A 10,622-nucleotide genomic window follows, 5' to 3' on the forward strand; every position below is an offset into this window, starting at 1 on the left:
TCCTCTTTATCACAACAGTGAGACATGGAGATTATTCGAAATTTCTTTATGCTTGCTCACCTATTCCAACTTCAAATTCCACAAGAATTGGAATATCGATATTTGACTTCAGATTGCATCATGAAAATTACCAGCTCCGGTATTGGTGAGGAGGACCCAGTGGACAAGAAAAGCACTTATGACATGGTTGGAACTGAAATGCAGGATGTCAAAATTTCCTCCCATCCCTCCCCTTGTGAGGTCCTGCAGGTAGCACAACTAAATATAGTCTCTTAGCTGGTAGTTACGATTGTCATGCCGCTGAGCTCTCAGTCAATCATTACAGCTCCTTTAGCTAATGAAAGGTACAAAGAACTGTTATTTTCTTCCATTGCTATCCACTTACCCCATACTGCCAATCCCAAGCAAGAACCCCTTCCCCCACCTTCCATGCTGCCTACCCTCCTTACCTTACTCCCATGTAAGCGGAAATTGGTGCTCACTAAGATGGAGAATTTTGATATAAGATGCACTGAATCATTGGAAAAGATACCGTTTAAAAAAATAAAGGTGGGTGGAAGGATTGATTCGTTTTCCCCTTCTGAGGTTGAGATGGCTGGTCGGACTCAGCCATCACAGGAGCCATGATCCAACTCAATCTTAATTGTCGAGGGTTTGGTCATCCCTCAATTCAAGTGGAGCTTCAATGGTTTATTCACAAACTTCGACTATCTTTGTTATCTTTTTTATTTTTGTATGAAGTTAGGTCATCTCGAGTCCAACCCCACCTTATGTGTAAAAAATGGGGCTTTTTTGGTCCCCCCCCGGGTCGTGTTGGTGGTTTGCTTTTGTTTTGGGACTCTGCATCAATTAGGATCTTTTGTTAGCATGCCTTGGCTACTGAATGGTGATTGGAATTGTTATGCCTTGCTAACTGATCGACAAGGGGGTGTCCCACTCTTGTGGAAATATGTTGAACCTTTCTCCACCTTCATCTCAACTTACCATCTTCATAAGGTCCCCACCCACGGCTTGAAGTTTTCGTGGACCAACAAACAATCCGGAATTCATCGAGTAGAAGGGATTCTAGACATGTTTATTTCTAATGAAGATTGGCTTGCTGCTCTCTACCCTGAGGCCAACGTTCAACACATTTCATTCTCCCATTCAGACCATGCTCTCCTGACACTTCATACTAATCCTCCTTTACCTAAAGGTGCGAGGCCTTTTAGATTTGACCATTTCTGGCTCCACGAAAGTTCCTATCTTGATCTAGTTGGAACAGACTGGCATGCCTTTCCACCATCCAGTGTGGCATCTCAGATAATTGACAATCTTAATTCTTTAAGACCAGTTCTTATTACCTGGAATAAACAGGTGGTTCAACACTTGGAATCTCAAGAAAAGGAACTCTGTTTAGACCTATAGAGACACTACAACCTGCCACCCTCTTTGAGGCCGCTTGAGTGGTATACCATTGAGAAACACCTCCTGGAATCTCACAAAATATCCTCCATCAAATTTATCTCAAATGGGCTCAAAAGTCTCGCATTTAGTGGAATTCCAACAGAGACCGTAATACTCGCTTCTTCCACTTGTCTACCTTGAAGCACCGAGCTCGAAACCGCATCAAATCACTATCCTATTAAGGTATGAACCTAACTGACCCTCAACATATCACCCAAGCATTTCAACAACATTTTCAAAAGCTATATACATCGAGCAAGCCATCTTGCCCTGCCAATTAATTCACTAGTTAAGGATCGAGTTTCTTCTGAGGATTAGTCCTTCTTACTACGCCCTGTTATGGATGCGGAGATAAAGGAAGTTGTGTTCGATTCTAATGGATTTAAATCCCCTGGTCCTAATGGTTTTCAAGGCATTTTCTTTCAACATTCTTGGGTGGATGTCTCAACTAAAATATGCACTATGGTAAAAGATTTCTTTTCTAAAACTCATTTTCATTATGATGTGAACCATACTTTTCTAGCCCTGATACCAAAAGTTGATGGCCCAGCTTTTGTGGGCGATTTCCGTTCGATTAGTCCATGCAACATGACATTCAAAATCATTTAAAAAATCTTGGTGAATAGATTGAAACAAATCATGTTGCGACTCATCTCCTTTCGCAGAATGGCTTTGTCAAAGGTCGACACATTCAAGATAATATTCTCATAGCTCATGAATTGATGCACAAAATCCACTCTCATAGGAAATGGAAAAAATGAGTCATGGCAATTAAGTTGGACATGAGCAAAGCCTATGATCGCTTAGAATGGAGTTCTCTTGAGTCAGCCCTTGGCAGCTATGGGTTTCGCCACAGCGGATTGCTTGGATTATGAGTTGCCACCCAACTATCAATACGAGTTAATTGGTCACCTCAGTTGCCCTTCACCCCATCACGTGGACTACAACAGGGTGACCCATTGTCCTCTTACTTATTCGTGCTTTGTGTGGAAGTTTTGACCTCGCATCTTGAACTGGCCCTACAAACAAAAAAACTCCGGGGCATCTAGCTTTGGCGAGGAGGGGAACACATCTCACACTTAGTTTTTGCTGATGATTTGATCCTATTTGGTCAAACAACTAACACAAAAGCAAGAACCTTCCAACACATTATTGCATAATATTGTTCTCATTCTAGGCAACAACTCAACATCCAAAAAACCCGGGCCCACTATAGTCCAAGCATGTCATCGGGGATGAAGCGTTCCCTCTCAACTCATTTCCACATCACAACCACCATGAAACTTGACATTTATCTAGGGATTCCCCTAATTCTTGGTAAGTATAAAAAGAAGCACTGTGACACCCTCATCAATAGAATAAATAATTGGCTTCAACATTGGAGGGTCAAATTCCTATCCTACGCAAGAAAAAAGGTACTCATTCAACCCACTCTTGCTGCCATACCCACTCACTTCATGTCATGCTTCCAATTACCGGTCTCGATCACAAACACCCTTGACAAACTTTCATGAAATTTCTTTTGGTTGAATGGAAATAATAGGCATTTCCACACAATGTCCTAGGATTTAATTTGTAGCTCTACTAGAGCAGGCGGTCTCAACCTCAAAAAAACTGCCACCTTTAACCTCGCTTTTCTGGCTCGGAAGGCATGGGAACTCCTCAATCCAATGAACTCCTTATGGGGCCGCTTGATGAAACATAAGTATTTTAGGCATTGTACCTTTTTAGAAGCTCCAGCATCCCTTGCGGCTTCGTAGGGTTGGAAGTCATTGATTAAATCAAGGGATCTATTATGTGAGGGCCTCTTCCTTCAGTTAGGTGATGGAAATCTAGCGAGCCTTTGGAACCTCAATTGGGTCCCTAACCACCCTTAGGACTTGGGATGTTATCCATCAACTTCCTTGCCTCTCAAAGTGTCCGAATTCATTAACTCTTCGAAAACATCATGGATCAGGGAAAAGGTGCTTGATTGGTGGCCTCCTAATGTGGCAACAAAGATCCTCAATATTCCCCTTCCACTGCTCCCAATAGCAGATCGGTTCATTTGGAAGCTTCATTTGACAGGTATGTTCACAGTTAGTTCAGCATATCGACTGCCATCAACTCCTCCTAGTACCTCTACCCCATCTTCCACTTTCAATTGGCTAAAGTTGTGGCATCTCCCCCTCCCACCTCGAATCCTCTTTTCTTATGGAAGGCTATCCATGGAAAGCTACCCACAACAGATCTTCTGCTATTGCGAGGTTTGCCAAGTGCCCTTGTTGCTTGTGTACCAAGATGTTACGCAAGTGCACATGTCGCAATCAAGTAATAAATGATAAGTAGAGTATCGATCCCACAGAGAATTCTATCATTAACTTTCAATGTAAAAGTAAAATTGATTTAAAAGAGATTAACAAAGTTGATTTTTGATTGACTAACTAAATATCCAAATGACAGGTAATAAAACTAAGGAGCTAAAATGGGGATTAAGCAATAGAGGGAACTTAGTGAGTGAGAAGAGTGTTGGGAATCAAGTTTCCCCTCCCCTAAATTTTATAATGCAAATTCTAAAGTAATACTACAACCCCAATATATATCAAGAACCTGGAATGAATGGCAATATAGTATTTTCCAATACACATAAGCTAGTATCCTAAATCAACATCTGCATATTCCTATGAAGAATTGAAATATGAATGCAATTTAAACCCAATCCCAATCATGGCCATGTGAGGTAAATGGATATTCCTACCCAACCTACTAATTAACACAAACTAATTAAAGATTATGCTAACTCACACAATTCAGTAAACATCTAGGCTGCATTAACTTTCCAGTTAACTCAATCATAGCATTCGTTCATGAAAGATCATTCAAGAACCGAAATCAATCAATATATATCATGCTGAATTCATTGACAAAAGGTTGTATTGTAGTAAGACTAAAGAACACATGATAAGTACATCTCAAAATTCAGATTTAGGTACTACTATCATCCCAACACAACACAAGTTTAGCCTATAACAGCCATTAAAAACACAGCAGTAGTTATAGTTAACATTAAGCTAGAAGATGAGAAGAGAAGTTTATAAAAATGAAAAGAACTAAAGCTTCAATGCTTCCACAAGAGCTCCAGCCTTCTTCTTGCTTCAAATCAACTTCTCCAGTAGCCTTCCCTAGCTTCCGCAATCAGTCCAGCTCTGGTTCTTCCTCTCCTTGCTTCAGCCGTGTCCTCTATTCCCCTTAGCCGTGTGTTGCAATCTTTTCTTTCTCTTTTGTCTCTCTTTTCTCTATAAATGTATTCAATCATTAGGGTAGAACCTGGCCATAGGATTAGAACATTCCTCTTGAGATCAAGGGCTGAGAACCATCATGTATTTACAAGAATATTGTCCACTTAAGTTAGCCCTTTCTAGTCATTTTCATTTGAATTGGATCTGAGAATATTCTGCTCCGTTGTTGTAGCAATGCTGCAGCAACTCTACAACAAAGTTAGAGGAGAGGTTCTTCTTCTATTATGGATCTTCACCTACATTTTCAAGGGAAAGAGGATTAATCAAATTCATCCATTAATCTGAAGAAAAAATCATGTAAGAGTGACAATAATGACCTTCATAAGATGCAACATGTTAAGACTCAATAAAACAAAATCTAATTACTACTAACACTAAAACAAAGATAAAACTACTCCTAAATCAAGCCATCTCAAGTATAAAGTTATCAATCTGAACTCTATTTCATAGAGTTATCAGCCCTCCCAGTGCACCACCTGTGGTCTCCAAAATGCTTCCGCGCAACATCTATTCACATCTTTATCCTTTGACCCTTCACTTATGGCATACCTTACATCTTCATTAGGGAGACCCATCACAACTCTTCATTCCTCAACTTCAGGCCCTTGTCTCCAACTCTACCCCATCATTCCCAAACAACCAACAAACCATTCACACCCTCATAGCATATTGGACTCTTTAGGGTTACTACAACTTTGTCACTTACTCGCCTCAAACACAGCAATCACATGATGCACTACAGAGGCTTCGACAAGCTCTCATCGAATTCTCCCCATCCTTCTCTCAAAAACCACAGTGAGAAGTACAACGACTCATACGATGGGAACCCCCGATGCCAGGTCAAATCAAACTTAATGTGGACGGATCCTCTTTCTCAAAACCAACTCGATCAGGAATTGGTTGGATAGCACACGACCATAACCATCAAGTGGTATTTGCTTTTGGCCAAGGAACATGATGTCAAGACTCTCTCATCTCAGAAGTACAAGCCATTCGGCGAGGACTCTCCCTTGCACGTGATTATCAGCTCTCGAATGTCCATGTGGAAAGCAATAATCATGTGCTCGTTCTCACTATTCTCAATCCAACATCCCGACGCAGCTGGAAAATTCACCACTTAATCAATGACATCATCAAGTTAGCTAAAATTGCTCACTACATGTACCTTTGCTCATGTTCCCCGAGAGGCGAATTTTGCTGCGGACGAGCTTGCAAAATATGTTGCATTAACCTAGGATTGGTTTGTGTATAGACATTCCCCACCCCGTTCTTAACTTGGATCCTACTCTTTGATTCCCTTATGTGTAGGCTTCCTCGATGCTTTATTCTCAATCAATAAAGTACTTATTATTACCAAAAAAAAAAGTACTATCCCAATTCTGGTGGTAAGATATTTTTGTGCATGTTTTTTGATAAATACTGTTAAAGTGAAATTTAAATGCAAAGAAAATGACCATCGAACCAGGAAAACTAGCAGGAGATCGATTACAAGTATCTCTTTTATTTTTTTTTTTTTCCTTTAAATTGGTTCAAGTGTCAAACGACTCAAACACCCCCCCCCCAAAAAAAAAATCCAAGTATCTTTATTTCTTTTTCTATTTTTATTTTAGTTTCTTAATTTTTTCTTTTAAATGGGTTCAAGTGTCAAACGACTTAAAACACCTCCCACCAACCCCAATTTTTTTTTTTTCTTTTTCTTTTTTTGATAAATTGATGGTGAGATCCTGCATCTACCATTGTTTTTTTAACTTGGAAATGCAAAGTAAAATCTATGCAGAGCTGTGGGGCAAGATATGGGTATGCCACATATGAGTTGTTGGAGGATATTTGATGTGTGTCAAAATGAATCTTTGTAGAGAAAAACATTTAAGTTGACCTATATTATGTGCGAGTTGGTAACATGAATGCTAAATCTTACTAAACATTGAACTTAGCTCCACCAAACCCTTGATGATGGAGTCTTATTCTCACAATGCAGCCCTTTATAATTGATAATAAACATTTTCCACACTCTTTTTCACACATGGACTTATCTCGCGCAAAGCCTAGTCCATGAAGACCATAACATATTGGCATAGCCTTTGTACAAAAAACATCTTGGCATAGCCATACTCTGATCAGATTCAATCAGAAATAACTCTAAAAACTGTTTGAGAATCTCGGTTAGGTTCGATTTGATCTCCAATACAATGAGTCAGGGCAAAGTTTCAGGTAATTAACAGGAAGAAGAAGAAAAAAAATCTTCTTTAGGGATGAAATAGACATATTTGCAAGTAATGTGTTACTGACTCTGAGATAAGAGGGTAAAGCTGGATCAAAGAGATAGTTATGGTAGGGTAAATGCCTAGCAAAATTGGATGGCTTGTTTAAAAGTCAAAGTGTCTTGATTTTCTAGGTCAAGATTTAGGGTTCCTAAACAAGAATCTCAAAAACTAGAGTAGGGTTTTTTAGAATCAGGTGAATTTGTAATGAAGTTTGGGTTAGGTGAGGAATATCTATATGAAGTTTGAGGGGATTGTAATGGTTCAATCCTCAGATCTGTGAAGGTCGAGGTGGGGCTCGATGGAGGGTTTCTAGCCTTGGAGAAAAAAGAACTTAGGGGAAGATTATGAGTTTTTTGGGTTCTTTTTTTATACTAGGATTTTGTGACCCTCTAAATCGGCCACTTTGAAACATAAGACAGACCAACTTTTAAATGGAATGACCAAAGAGCATTATAAGTTGAAGCAACACGGAACAATGAACTAATGTTTACAAATATTGGAAATTTTTTTGGGACACCAAGGGGAAAATCCGCCCAAACGTAGCCCAATCTATAATCGCCCCTTCCCGATAGCATATTGTTAGAGGGAATGGTACACAGTTAGTTGCTCCTAAATCTTACAAGAAGGAACCAAGGAGGAAGGAAGAAGAAGAAAAAAAAAATTTTTTTTGGGTTTTTTTTCAGTTTCAAATGCATATGTGAAATGATAATATTTTTTCTCATTAAAAGAGCAAAAAAATGAAAACAACAAACAAGTAAGGTTACAAAATGATTGAACAAGTCAATATTAAAGGACTCGCAAGGTCCACTTTCGTAGCTAATGGGTTTCTATGGCAAGTTTAATGCCCCTACTTATTTATTTCATAGCATGTTTGTCTTCATAAAAAAAAGGCATGAAAGTATTTATAGTGTATATTCTAAGTATAAGACTTCTATATATTTTGGAAAAATAATATGCCCTAGCTGCATTTTAGAGGCTGAGGAATTCATGTACTTATTGAATTAGTTAGAGATATGCATGAATTTCAAAATCTCAATTTGCAGGATTTGAAAGAAGGCTTGACTAAGTCACAATGGTTGCTTTCTGTCACATAATTAACTTTGCCCTCGACTGCATGTTTGATTTCTAGTTAAGTGAATAGCATTTTGCAGGACAAAAAATGCCTTGCAAAATTCATTCATTTAAATTTTCATTGTTGAATTGTTCAATCAAATTGGTGGGATACAGTCTCACTTCTTCCTTTTTTTAACCATTGTTTTAGGTAATACATTCTCCTATAATGAGAGAAAATACAATTTTTTCACATATACACTTGAAAATAGGGGTGTAAATGAATAATCAAAATTCCCTTTCGAATTTGCATCCGCATCCACATCCGTTTAGGGGTATTCAAATCCGTCCGATTAACTAATAGGATGCGGATATGGTATATCACTTTTTTACGGATTATTATCCATCCGATAAAATTATCCGATTAAGTTACTTATTTAGATTTATTTATTTATTTATTTTTATAAATTTTTTACCTGTGATATGTGACTATTTTTCTAGATTTTCTACTAAAATAGCTACCAAAGTTGCTAAATTCTTAAATTTCAAACCTAGCCCTCGCAAATAAAAGGTTAAATATGTAAATAGGTAGTCGAAAACTTGTGTTTAATTTGAATTCATGCCTATTTAGAATAATCTACTTAAGAAAATAACTATCCGGTTACCATCCGAATCCGATTGAATCCGTCCGAAAATCGATAGAATATTATCCAAATCCGTCCAAATATAATAGGATGTGGATATGGTATTACCACTATCCAATCCAAATCCGGTCCGTTTACATCCCTACTTGAAATATGTGAGATGATGGTTTTGCATAATAACATAATGAATAATAAATAATTAGATTTCAACATATTTAACTATGAGAATGTTTTTTTTTTTGGTACAGTATATTTTTTGAAACTTTTGTTTATAAAACTTTTCAGGAAATATATTAGGGGAATTAAAAGATGGAAAGTGAAGATTCTAACTATAAACATAAAGAGAAATTGACTAGTTAAATTTAGATAATCATGTGATTTATTAGTAAACATGGCCAATCGCTCAGCTACTACAAACGCAATATTGCTAGTCCAACATGGGCCATGCATGCTAGTAGACCAGCCAAACATAAGTCTTGAGTCTTGATGAGATCTATTGCTATTTTATTTTCTAAGACATTTTTAACGTAGATTGTAGACTTAAATTCTCTCCTTTCACAAGCATGAACTTTGCACATATGACACTATAAATCCTTTGTTCTCATGAAATATTTTCACAAATCGGTGCTCCCACATTTTCTCTATACATTCTTATTCTTAATTTTCCAATGTATACCCCAACTTCCAGAATGAAAAGCTTCCTATTAACCATCACTTTGGCTGGACTTTTAGCAAGTCTGATGCTAGAAACTGCCATTGCTCAGACTTGTGGATGTGCCTCAGGCCTTTGTTGTAGCCAATATGGATATTGTGGAACCGGAGACGCCTATTGCGGCTCTGGTTGCCAAGCAGGTCCTTGCTATTCTTCTACTCCAACTCCTACAACTCCGACATCTGTGGCTAATATAGTGACACAATCATTCTTCGACGGGATAATCAATCAAGCTGCCTCGACTTGTGCCGGCAAAACCTTTTGCACTCGTGATGCATTCCTAACAGCACTTAATTCGTACCCTAGCTTCGGCACCTCTGGGACAACTCTTGAAAATTACCAAGAGATTGGTGCCTTTTTTGCCCATGTATCACACGAGACTGGTGGTAAGTGTTTCTCATAAGAAAAAATATTCGGTATTGTTGATTTCTTTAAACTTGTTGATTTTAGGGTCTAAATTTTTAGACAGAATCATGCATGTATATATTTCTAAGTGTGTGTCTGTATGTGAACAGTTTTCTGCTACATAGAAGAGATAGGTGGAGCTTCTCAGAATTACTATGATTCAACAAACACACAGTACCCATGCGTTGCCGGACAAGGCTACTATGGCCGTGGACCGCTTCAGTTATCATGGAATTATAATTATGGTGCTGCTGGTAACAGTATAGGATTTGATGGGCTAAATGATCCTGGAATTGTGGCAACCGATGCAGTGACTTCCTTCAAGACAGCATTGTGGTTTTGGATGAACAATTGCCACTCGATCATGATTTCTGGCCAAGGGTTTGGGGCAACCATTCGAGCCATCAATGGTGCAATTGAATGCAATGGCGGAAACACAGCAGCCATGGAAAATCGTGTTCAGTATTATGAGACCTATTGTACCCAATTTGGTGTCACCAGGTAGCTACCTCACTTGCTAAGATTGTATGTATTGTTTTTATTAAATTTCTCAAATGATGGGAAACCATAAAGAATTGATTGTCAATCAAGTCCGGTGAATAAGTTTATCACCTTAATTGTATTCTTTATGGACTTGAAAAAAACATATTCTTATACGGGGATAGCTTCCATACTAAAAACTATGTTTTCAAATATTGAATTGTTCAATGTAATTTCTTTGTTTCTTTAAGTTTAAGGAGTTTGTTCAAACTAATTAATAAATTAGCTAGTTGTATTCAATTTCATTATAGTATAAATCCACCCTTTCCCACTCCTCCAAGTA

At 38.1% G+C, this 10,622-nt stretch overlaps 1 pseudogene; it reads left to right on the forward strand.

Annotated features, from left to right (window-relative positions):
* The first annotated feature begins 9,371 nt into the window (after nucleotides 1–9,371).
* On the forward strand, nucleotides 9,372–10,320 carry LOC149016239 (endochitinase EP3 pseudogene; annotated as a pseudogene).
* The last annotated feature ends 302 nt before the right edge of the window (nucleotides 10,321–10,622 follow it).

This window comes from Hakea prostrata, chromosome 5 (genome assembly GCF_041222555.1).
Source record: "Hakea prostrata isolate BN-2017 chromosome 5, UWA_Hpros_2, whole genome shotgun sequence".
Lineage (NCBI taxonomy): Eukaryota > Viridiplantae > Streptophyta > Magnoliopsida > Proteales > Proteaceae > Hakea > Hakea prostrata.